Source organism: Peromyscus californicus, unplaced genomic scaffold (assembly GCF_007827085.1).
Source record: "Peromyscus californicus insignis strain IS unplaced genomic scaffold, ASM782708v3 Scaffold_5__1_contigs__length_169319896, whole genome shotgun sequence".
Taxonomy (NCBI): Eukaryota; Metazoa; Chordata; class Mammalia; order Rodentia; family Cricetidae; genus Peromyscus; species Peromyscus californicus.
In genome coordinates, this window is record NW_026294573.1 from 95,604,969 (window position 1) to 95,621,671 (window position 16,703).

Here is a 16,703-nt window from a genome sequence, read left to right on the forward strand (position 1 = left end):
TCTATCTATCTATCTATCTATCTACACACACGCACGCACGCACGCACGCACACACACACACACACGTGCGCTCGCGTGTGTGCGTGTGCATGTGTGTGTGCGTGTGTGCGTGTGTGTGTGTGTGTGTGTGTGTGTGTGTGTGTGTGTGAATTTATGGAAATGTCTTATAGGCTGCAGTCCAACAATGGGTATCTGTGAATAGAAAGTTCAATAATCTAGTAGTTGCTCAGTTCCACGAGGTTGGGTGTCTCAGCTGGTTTTCTGTATAAGATGTAGACTCTAACACCAGTGAAGAAGTGGATATACTGATGAGGTTAAGGCAAGAAAGGAAAGAACAAACACACCCCCTTCCTTCTTCCATTGTCTTTCCAGCAGAATGTGTGGTCCAGATTAAAGGAGTGCCTTTCAGCCTCAAAATCTGGATTAAGGGCATGTGTCATCCAGCCTCAAGATCTGGATCAAAGGTATGTTGTCTTTTTGCCTCAAGATACAGATCACAAGTGTATCCTCCATTTATGGATTATAGTTCATTCCAGATATAATCAAGTTGACAACCAAATGGCTCTCTTTCCTCAGTTAACCCCGTCATTTCTCTCACTGACCTAGAGCTAGTATTGACCACCTTTCCTGACTCAGCATTGTATAGTTTGAATCCTAGTTAATTTGAGCAGATATTTGTGCTATCGTTGTTATTATTTGGATTGTAATTTCAAACACTGCTGAACATAGGGAAGGATAAATTGTGAGGTAGATTTGCATATACCTCAGTCCAACCTTCTGGATGCTAGTTACGTCAATCCCATTATTTCTGATAACCGTTATTTTATGGATTGTCATTTCTTACAAGTGGTCACCATTTTGCCCAGTCAGAGACTAAACTTGTGAAAAAGAAACAAACAAAATGTAAGAAAATCCCCTTGTCCTTTTATAAACATAGCCCTTTTCCACTGCAAGACCACACTCTTCAGTGCTTCAGTTTAGATGCTTTTCTGCTCTAGCATCCCACATGCCATTGTAATCTCTGCCTCCATCAAATGTCTTTGCATTTTATTTTCTACAAGTCCCTTGTCTCTAACAAGCATAGTACCACCAGATTAGGGTCGTCTGAATCCAGCATATACTCATTTCCATCCATGCCATTGACATTGCCTCTGAAGAATCTATTTTCCAAATAATGTTGCTTTCTCAGGTTCTTGGTGGACGTGATTATTTGAAAGACACTATTCAACCCAGTAAAGTTTATGAAGCAGAAGAAAATCACAGTACATATGGAAAGAGGGAATCTAAATTTTAACTATTCCAACATTTTGGGTCTTTGTTGTTTGTTTTGCCAACTTGCCACTATCTAGAGCTATCTGAGAATGAACAATAATTGAGAAAATGCCCCCCTAAGAACAGGCTGTAGGCAAGCCAGTGGGACATTTTCTTAACTAGTTATCAATGAGGGAGGGCCCAGCCCATGGTGGATGGTGTTATCCCTGGACAGTTGGTCCTGTGGAGTACAAGAAACCAGACTGAGCAAGCCAAAGGAACAAAACAGTAAGCAGTACTCATCCATGGCTTCTGCTTCAGTTCCTCCTTGAGTTCCTACTCTGATTTCCCTTGTTGATGGAGTGTGACCTTAGAATGTTAAGCTGTAATAAACCCTTTTCTCCCATAGTTGCTTTTGATCAATGTGTTTTATCACAGCAATTGAAACCTTGATTAAGATATTCATAGTTCAATGTGTATATTTATATACAACACAATCCAAATACCTTTCCCTTCTAATATCTATAGATTCAATACAGATGCAGTTTTAGCTTCTTAAGAATTGTCAGCACCAACAATGAATATATGAAAAGTGAGTAAATGGAGCAAAATGGGATCATGATTCTTATGTTTGTAAGCACACACTCTCTCTGCCTTTGCTTTAATTGGTATTTGTGGTTGATTATGTTTCCATTCACTTTTGTATGCTCCTCTATGGAAAAGGCTATGCCTTGTTAATCTTTGTCTAGAACAAAATTTTGGATGCTTCATATGCTTAAAAATGTGACTTTGACATTTGTATTAAGTCCAGAATACAGTAGAACACATACCATAGAACCACAAATCCATGTTACAAAGAAAAGGAAGACATCTGAATGATTTCAACCATGAATAGAGAGATTCACCTCAAATAGTCATAATTAAAATGATAATATGATTATTTTCAAGTTCTAATTATACAAAGCAGAGAGATAGAATAAGCTTTGAAACTGGTGGACACTATCAGAAAGGTTTGCTATCTTCTTTATAGTCTTTTATTTATAGGGCACTTACATCTTAAGGCTGTTCCCTGTGATTGACAGATAATTCTTGATAACAATTGATGGAGCCATAGGATAAACTGCTCTTCCATGTATAAATAGGCTGACACAGAGAATCAGAATTCAAGAATAGCATGAGCTCAAAACACAGAACAAATAAGCAAAAAAAAATCCTCCTTGGCTGCTTTATTGGCTAGTTTATTAATTCAAACATTTTTGTATGTCAACATGTATAAGGTATGGCTCTGAGTGTTGGGAATGGGACATATGATGAGGTCAAGTAATGAAATCCTGTTTTTGTGTAGATTTTATTGTAATTGATGAAGCAAGTGTTCTACGTTGACAAAATTTATAGTTTGTAATAAAGATCAGTAATGATGTTTTAATAAATCTTGTACGAAAAATGTCCTATATACATCTCATGAAAACTATAGGAAAATATTTTGGTTTGTATGAACATTATTTGACAATTTTTAAATGAATTTTGATTTGTAATACTATACACAAACTGACCTAAAATTATAATTATTCCTTTATAGTTATTCCTGATTTGTATATATGAATATGATGATACATGTGTGAAATTCTTAAGAATTACTACCAAATATTACATTTCATAAAAAGGTGCACTATTTCACAAAGTTGATCCAATATAGTACTGAATTATTGCAGAATAGCCACATTTTTTCCTAAGTAACAGTGAAGTTTAGATAATCATTCAATGTATGAAGATGATTAACCATATAATAAGCATTCGACCTAGGATGAGTAACCATTCAGGCAGCCATTAAACATATAATGAGTACCTTGACAAGAAGAGCAGGCTGTTCTCCATTGCACCATGACCCAACTCACTTTAGCCTTCTGTCAACCTAAACTAAGCAAAAACAGCGTCAACGACCATTTTTCTGCTCATGTGAAGGAGCAATGAGTTTCTTATTTGTTTCCATAGCAACATCTGTTCATCAACACACGTATACCCATGTCGTTAGTACCTTATGTTTTTAAGGAAAAAAGCACTGTGGAGAAGGATTATTCAACTGACTATGGGTGCTTTCATTTTTTTCCAGGTTGTTGAAAAGATGACGTGATGTGGAACAATAAGAACTGGTTTGAGTTAGAGGATACTCTTCCGAATTCGTGGCCACAGTATTCTCCACTTGTGGGGCTTTAGAAAAGGTGCTTACATTTCCAGAACATTAATATCTTGATTTAGAAAGTCAGAATTTTGTGAGGATTAAACTTAGGTATAAATAATATTTAGGAAAAGCAGGAGGCTTGATGCTAGGGAGGCAGGCAATCACTCTTAGTATAACTAACATTTTAATATAATAAACGTAAACAGTCTCCAGAATAAAACACTGATGCAGCCTAAAGTTGGAAGTAGGAACTCACTATTCTATTGGGTATTTTCAAGAATGTCTTTCGAAGCCATAACTTCAAAATAAAGTAGTAACAAAAGACCCCATAGTGATCGAGTAGGAAAACCAGTGGAGTAGAAGTCAGTAGATGACTTAGCCCAGCAAAGTATTTTCCATTTGAGTGACACAGGGGAGTTATGGAGATCTTAAATGTGACTTTGTAAACACCTACGGTTTTCCAGTCTGTGTTTGCTTCATTCCAGCCTTCCCCTTGGTTGGCTTTAAAAGCAGTTCAATAAAGCCAGCAATCATGTAATCAGGCAAGCAGCTCACCTGTCTTCCAGCCATTCTTGTCAAGAGTTACCTTTTACCCACCTAAAGGACTGTCTAGTCCACTCTTCTATCTACTTTGTATTCACGTTTCTCACAGTCATCTTTGTGAAGTCTCTTCTTTGGAGAAAAGATTTATAATTCTGTCATTCTAACCTGAATTGTAGCTATGACCTCTGCTCACAGCCCTTGTTTCTTCATAGCATTTGTCATAGTTAATAATACATTTAAATTCCCTCTCTTCTGCTAGATGTAATCCTCATGAGGGCAAAAGCCACATGTGTTCTATCATTTCTGTATCCTTGATGCCAATCTTGCACAGAACCTGGGAAAATTTCCTTTCTTTTTTTTAGTTGAAAGTAAATTCTTCTGTCATACAGTATATCCTGACCACAGTTTCCTTTCCCTCCAATCCTCCTAGCTCCCCTCAACCTCCTCTCTCCCCCAGATCAATTCCCCCTATGTTTCCTCTTCAGAAAAGAGCAGGACTCCAAGATATGATAACCAAACAGGACAAAACAAGATACAATAAGACAAGGCAAAAGCCCTCATATTGAGATTGGGCAAGGCAACTCAATAGGAGGAAAAGAGTCCCAAGATCAGACAAAAGAGTCAAAGATACTTCTGCTCCTAACTGTTAGGAGTCCCACAAAAACACCAAACTGACAGCCACAACGTATACCCAGAGGACCTGGTGCAGACCCATGCAGGCCCTGTGCTTGCTGCTTCAGTTTCTGTGAGCCCTGATTTGTGGATTCAATGGACCATGTTCTCCTGGTTTCTTCCATCCCCTCTCAATCTTGCAATCTTTCCTCCTTCTCTTCAGTGGGGATGCCCGATCTCTGTCAGGAGGGACCTGGTGGAGAACTCCAATTTAGGTTCTCTCTCCACATGATGTCTGTCTGTGGGTCTCTTTACCCACTCACATCTGCTGCTCAAGGAGGCCTGTCTGATGATGCCAAGACAAGGCACAAATCTATGAGTACAGCAGAATATCTTTAGGAATAGTTTCATTTTTTTGTTGTTGTTTTGCCAATTGTGTTTGGTTCTACTCTAGGTCTCTCAGCTGGAAACAACAAAGTGAAGCCCATCATGGTGTCCTAGTCTGTCATCCCGTCACTCTAAAGCAGCCGATTGAGGTGGAAGACAGTCTAGGGAGCATAGTAAAACCCTGTGACTACCCTAATTGTCATCAGAGAGCCTTCATCCAATAACTGATGGAAACAGATTCAGAGATCCATAGCCAAGCACTGGGTGGAGCTCCAGGAGTTCTGTTGAACAGAAGGAGGAAGGATTGTATGAGCCAGGATGGGGTCAAGGTCATGACAGGGGAACCCAGAGAGACAGCTGACCTGAGCTGACTCACCAACTCACTGAGCTAGGGGGCCTCTACATGTGGGTGACAGTTATGTAGTTTTGTCTGTTTGTGAGGCTCCTAGCACTGGGATCAGGACCTGTCCCTGGCACATGATCTGGGTTTTTGGAACCTATTCCCCATGGTGTGATGCCTTGCCCAGTCTTGATGCAGGAGGAGGAGGAGCTTGGTCTTGCCTCAACGTGATATGCCACGCTTTGTTGACTGCCATGGAAGTCTGCCCCTTTCTGAATGGAGAAGGAGTGAATGGGGGAGGGGAAACTGTGGTTGGTATGTAAAATAGCTGAAAAATTTAATAAAAAAGAAAAGATAAAAACTCCAAATATATTGATTTATTTTTTTCAGAAATAATAGTTAACTATCAAGGATTATGTAATCCATATAGATTAGTACACATTATACAAATAAGTTATTAAGCAAAGCTAGTTCCTATCACTAATTAATTAGTGCACCTCAATATATAATTTCTAAGAAGATATTTTATAAATATGCTTCTGTATGATTATGATTAAAAATGACATAAAATATGCCAGGCAATGTGCTATGTAAAAGCTTTAGGTGTGAGGTATACCTGAGAGAATATGCAGATTTCCTGTGGAAATGGTATCAGGCTTTCAACTGTGAGTCTGACTATGTTACAGCTAAAAGAAGTGATCCCACAGACAAAAGAACCAGAGATAAACTGGGAGGATGGACTTAGCAGGTGTGGCAGCAGTAAGGTTATTTGCATCTAGGAAACAGATGGCATTCTAGTTTGACAACACAAAGCCATCAACTAACTGTTTATGAAAGAAATGAATTCTGGAGATTAGAAAGTCAGACCATTTACTTTTGAGGGGAAATTATTGGCAGTGTTTTCAGTAATTTGGCTTGTCATTCCCAACATCTGTTGCCTTTGCTGTTCTACCACTTAGCTCTGGATGACAAATTGACCAAGATCAAAGTTAGGGCATGGTAATTAATAGATATCTTCATGAGAAAGATCAGTTCATATCAAGTGCAGGGCAGTGACATCATGTGTGTACTCTCCTTGTAGCCATCTCCCAGTCTTGTCTAGTCTTACATAATCCTACTTCTGAAGCACTCTTAGCCTCATCTCTCTCTTCCGGAAAAGACCTTAGTGGTAATGCCCTATTTATAAAAATAACCCTAAAAGAAACACTTATGTTACATGATTGTAAGACTGTCTGATGCATCTTATCTGATGTAAGATTGTCTATCTCAGTCGTATCTGTAATGAAACTGAAAAAAATTACAATGAAAAGAATACAAAACGGTTTGGCTCTGCCTTCTGCTTGGTCCATCTGTTGTTATTTTTTCCCTACTGGCAAAATGCTAGACAATATTTCAACTTAACATCTCATAGGCAGTTACACAACAGAAAAGATACACTATATCAATGTCCTACTTATTTATTTATTTTTACTCTGTTTTCTGTTTTATTTGTTCTTCCCTTCAGTTAACAGCAAGGCTAAGTTGATCATCATGTTTTTATGCTTTAGTAAAATCTTCCTACGTATCTGACTGTCTTTCATGCTATGTAATGAATAAACTGGAATTCTACTCTGTAGACAAAGAAACGTGTGTGTGTGTGTGTGTGTGTGTGTGTGTGTGTGTGTGTGTGTGTGCGTGCGTGTGTGTGTGTGTGTGTGTGTGTGTGTGTGTGTGTGTGTGTGTGGTTTGTTTCAGGAGGAATAATAGTTTCAGGGATCCAACAAGGACATATGCCAGCCACTGAACTAAGATTTTAAAATAATTAATTCTATCTGAACAGATCTCAAGAGAAGTGAGTTTGTAGTTTTCTATTCAAGAAAAAAAGCACTAAAATAAAACATACATTCTAGAAAAGATGAAAAAGAAGTGGTTACCCTTTATTCCTTTTTATTTGTTCATTCATTAAGTCTTTTATTTAAAATGAATGATGTCACACATACAAAGCCTTGGGTAACAATGAGGTTACATGCATTTTAATAAGTAGTTTTCCCAAGACTCTTATCTGTAATCTACATGATGTGATCATAGCCTGTTAGTGCTTCTGGCATAAACAATGATTTCTGGTAACCACAAAGAAGGAGTTCATAAGATATCACAATTAATTTCTTCATATTGTGTGCTCTGATATTTTGCTACAGGTATGGTATCCAAAGCTTGTGTGACCACTAAATAAGGATTTATGTAAGAATGCAACTTTGCTGGACGACTAAGTCCTCTGCTCCCTGGCCAGCCACTCTCTTCTGAAGAGCATCATCTCCTCAACTGTAGTGGGATGATTGCTTTGCAAGGACCTCAGTGAAATTCTGCTATGAGGATTTTTTTGAATTTGTACTTTGTTTCCTGAGATTTTTTTTCATGTGCTGACCATTTCAGCTTCTTCCAGGTGTTGCTATGTGTATGACATGTCTAGTTCTGAAACTGAGTTAGAATACTCATATCTTTCCTTCCACTTCCTTAATTTATTTTTCCAAATACCAGTGCAAACAAAAGTAAGGAAAAGAAAAAGCTAAAAGAAATCTTTTTCTTTTTTATCCATCCCAAGTAAAATTTGAAATGCCTATCAGCACTTTCCAATTGATTCCCCAGACTGTTGCTCATCTGCTATTCTGTAAAGAATCAGACTGAGTCCCTGTTTTACTCAGAACAAGAACAACAGAAATATACAGCACTTAGAATGACCTAAACCATATTAAATGCTGGGTCAGTTTTTCAAAAACAAACAGAGAACTAGTCTCTGCTTTTTAATGAGACCTTACTTGGGAATTTATGTACAACCATAAAAGTATCAAGTAGTAATGAGAGTTGTGGAATTTAAATAGTAAAGAGAACTCGGGAGGTTTTTTTTTTTTTGACGGTCATGAGAATGGCTGTTTTCCTTTAGAGCACAGCACCCAGAGCAGAGATGCTTAGACAAATTGACAGACACGGTTGGTGTCTTGGGTGGGCTTACAAAAACGTTAACTTGAATATCAAGGTATAGGAGAAAACTGGGAGGTCCAGAAATATGGTGAGTAAAGTCACAACACTCTTTGGTTCTGGGGGCATCTGTAGGAGACACTGAGTACTCTATGTGGGTAGGGTCTGAGGGATAGGAAACAGGATTAGAGGGGAAATAGAGTGGGGTAGGAAGGTTTACAGATTTTGATTTCAAACTGAGGTACTTGGATTTTTACCATGTTAAACGGTAAGTGATCATTAAACAATGGTCTGACACACGGTTAGATTTTAACAAATGAGATCCTTAGCTTAAGGCTTTCTCTGTACCCAGAACTCACAAGTAAGCAAACTGAAAGTGAACTTCAAGGCATTTCTTTAACTGACTTAAAAAGAAGAGAAAGACGAAGCAAAGGAACACCCGGCTGAGGCTCAGCCTCTCACGCACAGCCAAGAAGCTGGTTGGTTACCGACCCTTTTATAGACTCACACCCACACAACTGGGTACTTAGCTTCATCCAATGGGAGAAGTCCTTTGCCTTGCTGCTGTATTCATCAAAACAGGAAAAGCTTGTCACTCACACTCCTGGAATGTAGTCCACAACCTCCTTTCAGCTTGCTGCTTCCTAATTTATGAATTATCCTTTATTCAAATAAACTCCTTTATGTGTTGTTGTTAAGACATAACTCTGGAAGCATATTGGAAATTAAGTAGAAAGAAAATGGAGGTATGCTGTGGATATCGCGCTGTATAAATAAAATGCTGATTGGCTAGTAGCCAGGCAGGAAGTATAGGCAGGACAAACAGAGAAGAGAATTCTGGGAACAGGAAGGCTGAGTCGAGAGATGCTGCCAGCCGCTGCCGCCATGAAAAGTGAGATGTAAGGTACCAATAAGCCACGAGCCACATGGCACCTTATAGACTAATAGATATGGGTTAATTTAAGATATAAGAACTAGATAACAAGAAGCCTACTGCGGCCATTCAGTTTGTAAGCAATGTAAGTCTCTGTGTGTTTACTTGGTTGGGTCTAAGCGGCTGCTGGACTTACGGGTGAGAGAGATTTGTCCTGACCGTGGGCCAGGCAGGACTGGAGAAAATTTCAGCTACAGAGGTAAGTTTGCATGCCCTTGAAATAATCAAGGGACTAGATTGGAAGAGTCTGAATTAAAGATGAAAATGGAATAAATAAGGGAATTTTTTTTTTTTAGGGATCTTAGAATTTGAGTGAGAAAAAGAATGAGAGAGATATCAATGCACTTGTATCATTTCCAACATAGGATATTATGTCAAAGAGACCCCAAGGGCGAATAGAGATGAGTGCATTAGTTTTTAAAACTTCAGATAAACAATTTTAGATGTTTGGTGGCGAGACCTCTCAAATACCACCACGTTGTAATTGCTGGAAGCTGTGAATATATTAATGTTCCCTGTAAAAGAGTCACAAACGGCTGGCTGAGGGTCATTTGGCTCCTTTTGGATGAAAATCATGAATAGGCAAGGCACAGCTTCCTTTGTGTTGGCAGTGCCGAGGACTGCAGGGCCAGATGGATGTGGGTTGGACTTACAGAACCAGAGGCTTAATGCTCTAGGTTGTGAGAGCTAGAGGCTTAAGGATCTCCAGGCTTTAAAAGCCAGAGGCTTGTAGATCTTTTGGCACTCAGGGCAGAGACGTTTTGCTGTGAAGTTTTAATGCCAGCAGCCAGTGTTATAATTTCCGATGACTGTGTGTTGGGACTCTTAGCTTGTAGCCCTTGGAAGTTCCCAGGAACTCTCCCAGCACCTGGAGCCTGGAGCTCTCATCCTTGGTTGTTTATAGTCTCTCACCATCTGTCCTCTCAGCTCTCTGCAGTTTCTGTCCCCAGCTTCTCCCTGGAACTCTTCAGCTCCCTTCCCTCTTCTTCCAGGTAGGTCTGGGGCTAAAAGTCCCAGGGGTTCTTTTGTTCTTTGAGCAGCTGCATCAGCCCACTCTACCTATAATAAGACCACAAGTAGATAAAATAATTCTTGAAAAGTCTTTATTGGAGTCATACCTTGCAAAACCAGGGGATAATGCATAGGAAAGAAATCTACCAGGCTGATTCACCAAAACTGAGAAATAGGCTGCTTGTACAGATAGAATTGGGTTTGGTAAACATGTGCTCAGATTATTCTCTGTTCATCACAGGGTGATAGTGTGAGGCTTCTAGTTCATCAACCCCAAGCCTCGCATTGCACTAAGCACAGTTGTTGCTGTTGTTTTTGTTGTATTTTTTCTGAGTTACTGGGAGGTGCTTTCTCTCCAGTCCTTAGTGAGAGTAACTGCAGGGTGAGCAGTGTTATCTAGAGTTGACTGAAGTTGCCTTTTCTAGAGTAGAGTCTTCCAAAGACCCTTGTATTGTCTGGAGAAGAGCCTTCCAATGCCAGTACAGTTTACTTGGAATGGTCAATATTAGTGCAAGGCCCCCTGAAACCAGTAGGACTTCCAGCAGCAGGAGAAATAGTTGCAGTGGTGGTTGCTGCTGAAAAACTTTCCTCAAAGTTACTGTGGATTGTTTGAGAAGACGAAGAGAGGGCCTCTTTGCGGCCACTTTCTGTACAAGGCAACCGGGCATAAGGTGAGGGTCTTCCTGCTGCCTGTCATAAAGGGTTAAATGTCCTGTTTCCAAGAGTTTTGTTCATCTACAGGAAGAGTGCTCACAATACATATTCAGTAAATTATCCTTACTCATATTTAACAATGCCTGACTCCTAACTACATGTCCTTAAGAACACATCTACGGGGATTTCACAGTTATGATGAGATTAAGGAAGCTGTGATGGAGTGGTTACCTTGAATTACTCAGGTGGATTCAGTGTAATAATCAGGTGTAAGGAAGGCAAGAGACTCAAAGGCAGATAGAGCACATCATAGAGCTGTGCTTTGAAGATAGGAACAAAGATTGCAGGCTAGCCATCGAAACTAGAGAAGGTAAGTATATGGTTTAATTTTCTTATTACTGTAACAAAATACCTGAGAAGAATCAACATAAGGAAGGGCTTATCTTTGTTAAAATTCAAGGTTATACTTTAGTCCACCACTGGGGTGAAGAACAAGGCAGCAGGGACCAGACACTCCTGGTCACATTGCATTGGCCTTCAGAAAACAGAGAACAGGAAGCAGGACTGAGCTATGAAACCTCAAGGCTAGCCCACCGTGATCCATGTCTTCCAGCAAGGCTCCACTTCCTAAGGGTTCTGACCAAGACCTTGCCAGACAGCACCTCCAGCAGGGTACCAAGTTCTAAAACATGCAAGTCTGTCAGTGAACATTTTACACCTAAACCATAATAGGGAAATAGACTGTTTTTCTCTTAGAGCTTCAGACATCTCGATTTTAATAAACAAGATTCAATTCAGGGCCATAGAGATGGCTCAGTTGGTAAATGCCACCAATCCTGAGGATCTGGGACCCACATGCCGGAAAGAGAGACTTAGACCCCATGAGTTGTCTTCTGACCTGCCTATGTGCAACACCACACACACACACACACACACACACACACACACACACACACACACACACACACACGCACACATACACACTAAAAATGTAATAAATTTTGGAAAGAAAAATTATTTGAAACTTCCAACCTCCAGAGCTATATGTAACACAATAACTTTGTGTTATTTACACAAACAGGATTTTGTAGTAGAACAATCTGTGTGCTCATGTCTACACATTTGAACTGAGAAAATGTCAACCTTTTTTTGGTATGTGACAGAAACTTATAGGATTAAGATTTACTTATTTCTCAGACAACGTTAAGAAGGGAGTGCTGGGTAAACTAGCTGTACAAAGTCCCACATTCTAGAAGCTGATGAAGTAGCCTCCCAAGCCCTTGGTGCTTGCTCTTCACCAGTGTGGGTGGCACTCCCCATATCTGTTCCCCAGATCCATCAGCCTGATGGAAGTCAAAGCCCTATCACTAGCCATACCTGACACTCTGTTTTTGGGACATTTGACCTGCTAAGCTCTGCTTCTTGCTTATGTATCTTTCTGATGACCCTTCTGGACTTCCTCCTCTTGCAATGTCCTTGCATTACTGGAACTGTGTGAACACGATCAGTCCAGATTTCTATGTTGGAAGGTCAATTGCTTAGCCATAAAATAAAATAATAATTCCAGGTTCCTTGCCTCAGGGATCATGGATCGATTTTGGTCTTCCTGATGTACACCAGTAACAAGCTGAAGGGTCCAGAGGAAAGGCCAGTGTCACCTAATCTCTCTGACGGCCTACAAGGCTTCCTAACATCTCCTCTCCCTTTAGCTCATGGTTTTATGTCTGATTTGAGGAGGACAGCCACATTTCTTTCAGATATGTGAGTGGGAGGAGAATGAAGGAATGAGGCATTTCCTGCAAGAAGGACATGGGACTAGTCAGTGTTTGAAAGACTCCATCATAATGATCGCTAGTTGAAATATGGAGCATCAGAATTTGAAGCCTAAAATCAGACAAGGGAGCTTGTGGTTCTAAGTCAAGCACTAGTGAGTGGAGACAAGAGGATTACCATGAGGTCGAGGTCATCTTAGGCTACACAATGAGTTCCAGACCATGGGCTGCAGTGTGAGAATATGTCTCAAAAACAGAAACAGAAACAACACGTTTTCAAAGCCTCCTGTGTCTCAAGTTGAAATTCACCTGTGGGTGGGTGAAAAATTTCTGAATGTACCACTTTCATCTTCTTTCTATTTCAGCTTCTAACCACTGACTTGAAGACACAAGGGGGTGTCTGTTGTAGTTTTAAAGAATAGAACTTCATCTATTCACCCTATTTCAAGTCAATGACATCCTAAAGAATCTAAACATTTGACGTGGACATTAAAAGTGACCCAGCTAATGTGCAGAATGCTTGGCTTGTTCCTGGCTTACACTTTCCTACTGGAAACTCACATCAAAGCTGTTGGTGCAACTGTCTAGTTTTCTGGACTGTTAATGAATATGCAGAGGTTTAATGAGATCTGCATATGGCCAAGCTGAACACAGCTAACTAGTGACAGGGCTGGGATTAGAATGTGGGTCCTTTTCATCCAGACACAATGCCTGTTTCTCCATTCCATACATTCCTCAACAGGAAATTCTTTTACAAGCTAAAAGCTGAGAATTCTTTTCCAACCTGTCCTGAAGAGTGTGATTTAGAAATCAGACTCTCCAGTGAGATGTTCTGGGTGAACAGAAAATGTTGTTGCCAGCTATCTGTGTGACTTTGGGTGAGTTATTGCTTCTTTTCTTTGAGTGTTGTTATTACTGGTGACATAATGGTAAGTGGAAAGCCAGGTGTTTAAGTTTGGGTTTCAGTTTTGTAATTAATCAGCTGTGTGGTAAGAAGAAAATCACTTAACTTATCTAGGCTTTAATTTTGTTTAATTTTTTTTTCTGTGTAAAATGAGATGACTATAATACAGGACTTGTTCCTTTTAGGTCTGTGACTGTATTATATTAAAGGTTTCAATTTCAATAATTACAGTTCCACCCAGGCAGCTAATGGGGCCAATTCTAACAGTTCCCTAATACAGACTCAATCTTCTTCCAACAATGAAACACTATCCTGGCAAGCCTGGGCTTCAGCCAGATATATTTACAGCACATCCTTTAGCTTGAAATAGAAATTTATTGCTCAGCCATCTGTTACAATTAAGAAAGGGTTTGAAAATGTTTCTGTGTGTTTGACTAATCATGTTTTAGAGCCCTGTGGGTGCTTTACAAATTATATGCATTCCCTTCTTGGCACCACTAAAAATCTGGGCTCTGCTTCCAAAATATACCCCCTCCCCAATTCTCTCTTTTCCATAGAAACTTTCTCATAGTCTCACATGGTACAGACTGTGCAACCATGCTTTAAGACAATAATTGGCCTCTGGTGAATGACTTCTTTGGATTCAAGCAACTGCTTAGATGCTGTAACATGACTTGGTGTCTGCCATAAGAGATTAAGTCATGGTGATGGAGCTCCTGGATACGGTCTATGTTTTTTTTACCTAAGAATACAGTGTTAGGACATGATGCTGTTTGTTCCTGTACATGTGTCCCACCCACGTGAACTGTGCACAGTAGGAAAGGAGTACAAAGGGAGGCTCTGAAACTGTCTCATCCCGTATTCCTCTTCATGACCCCTTACCCTTCCTGGCCTCTATGCCCCATCCCATACTGTACTCAAGAAGGTGAAACATACACTTTTTAAATCTATTATTTCCCAATAAAATTCATTTTCCTTTACAGTCAAGATTCTTTTAGTTGTGTTCATGGGAAGAAAATACTTCAGTAAGCTGTTTTTGGTGTCTTTTTTTTTTTTTTGAAACAACATTGAAGGTGATGCAGTTTCTATTTTTTGAAGAAGTTGTTTTGAAGGTAATTTTTTTAAACATTAGTTTTGGAAGTAATTTTTTGAAGTGCTTTTTAAAATAAAAAACCATATTGGCAACTTTTCTGTGCTCAGCCAAAGATTTCTGCATGGAGAGAAACATTTTATGCTATATGTTCAGGGCTTTACAACATCCTCCCCCACCCCCAACATTTTAAAGTAACCTTGGCTTTTGCTTATTTATAAGGCTAATTATTTTTGTAGCATCAGGCAGATAGTGATTGATTTCATTAAAACTTTCCTGTGGAAAGAGCAGGGGGTGGGGGTGGAGGCCATGTTAGGATGATTAAAATAATTAACGTAAGAAACTTTCGTGTCTATAATCATTGATGGGGCAGGGTTGGGCTAGTTGCCAGGGCAGTCTCTCCAAGAACGTTGTTGTTTTCTTTTTCTTCAGTAGAAGCCACCAATACTATTGCTTTTCAGCAACTGATTGAAGAGTAAACTTATATTTGAATTTCTCCAACATTTGTAGGTGATACAGGTATGATAGCATAATATTTATTGTCTAAATCTATTCGTTAACTGATCTAGGGAACAGGCTCTTGCTTTTTAAGATCACCACATGAAACTGCTTCAGTATTAAGTGACATTGTCTCATCTCATCACTACATTAACTTATTTGGTTTAAGAATGGGACCTTTACAGTTTCTCCAACTGCATCTCATTTTATTCACCAGATGAGTGGTGTTAATTTTTTTTAACTACCAACAGTATAACTTTCTTTTTCTTTAAGACAGTGTGCTTTGTTATTCGATACCTCAATTTTGAAACTTTTGAATGAGTATGACTTTTCTTAAAAAATCTCCAGGCTGTTTTGAATTCCTATAGCTATTTAAAATAAAATCCCTTTTCCTTGCCAATTGGATGTGATTTGTAATTAAGTGTCTTTTCAAGATTTTTGAAGACATTGCAACATTTCACTTGTCTATCACAACCAACATGGAAGAACCCTGTATAAGGGTATTTACTTGTAGATAAGATTCCACCCCTTTCTTGATGTACCAGCACAGTAAAATAACCTAGAAAATTTCAATTCTTCATCACTAACCATATGTAAATGAATCATAAGCCAGAATCTAAACTCTTTTTCATAGTACATCCTGTCTTCAAAGATTGCACTTGAACCATCAGACTTGATTGTGAAATACATACATAAATAAAACACAAAATAATGCAATGAGAATATGAAAATGAAAAAGGCTTATATTCATAATGTAATTTAATTCAAATCTATGAAATATATTATTTTTTTGCAATAGAAATAAATACTGGGTATAACTTCAAATCAGTTGTAGGTCAGCTAAGTTAGAGCACCAAAGATTTCCTTTTCCATATTGAAAAGGTCTTTCTGATTGTATATTCCATCAGAGAAGTTATTTTCTCTCTCCCAGGAAATCATTGAGAGGGATGTGGGGCCAAGAATGTAGGAAACGAAAAGAGTGAGGACATGCCAGAGTAGATCCATGTGTGAAGGCAGAGAAGTAGCAGGTGGGAGCAGGAAGCACCATTCAGCAAGGCCCTCAAGATTGCCCTGAAAAGATGAGCACATCTTCGCTAACAAGCATAGGGCTAGCTCTCCTCTGCAGGTGGCAGTGCTCACAGTCATAGAGATGAACATGATTTGATGTTGTTAATAGTAATAGACATGAAAAAGTCCTAAAGCCATAGTGGAAGATTGCAATGGCTCGGCTGATTTACAAGGTCGGAGGAGCATCTAAAGAAGCCGATGAAAGACTGACAGAACACAATAGTCCTAATGATAACACAGAAGAGAATGATCAGCAATGTTGCTTAATGCACAGGAGATTGGAGGAGTCACCTTTATTCAAAGTCACACTCTTTAGTCAAAGCTCTCTTTAAAGTTTTCAGACCCAGAAAACTTGGCAGGGATGCTCAGGTCCCCAGGAGGACAAAATTTGCCATATTCTAGTTTTTAATGTTTTTCCCTAATATTTACTCAAAACATTTATAGTCATTTGCTTACTGTCCTGTGTTGAGTAAATAGTGTCCATTTGGAAGATTATTAGGTATAT

The 16,703-nt window shown here is 39.2% G+C and overlaps 1 long non-coding RNA gene across 3 annotated transcripts in view; it reads left to right on the plus strand.

The window, feature by feature from the left end:
• Nucleotides 1-9,110: 9,110 nt before the first annotated feature.
• LOC128097750 (uncharacterized) overlaps nt 9,111-16,703 on the plus strand; it is a 97,758-nt gene continuing 90,165 nt past the window's right edge. For 2 of the 3 annotated variants that reach the window (XR_008213969.1, XR_008213970.1), the window contains exon 1: nt 9,948-10,193. This is a non-coding gene — a long non-coding RNA (uncharacterized LOC128097750). Of the gene's footprint in view, nt 9,401-9,947; nt 10,194-16,703 lie in introns of those variants that run through there. The other variant, XR_008213971.1, reaches the window with a different exon arrangement.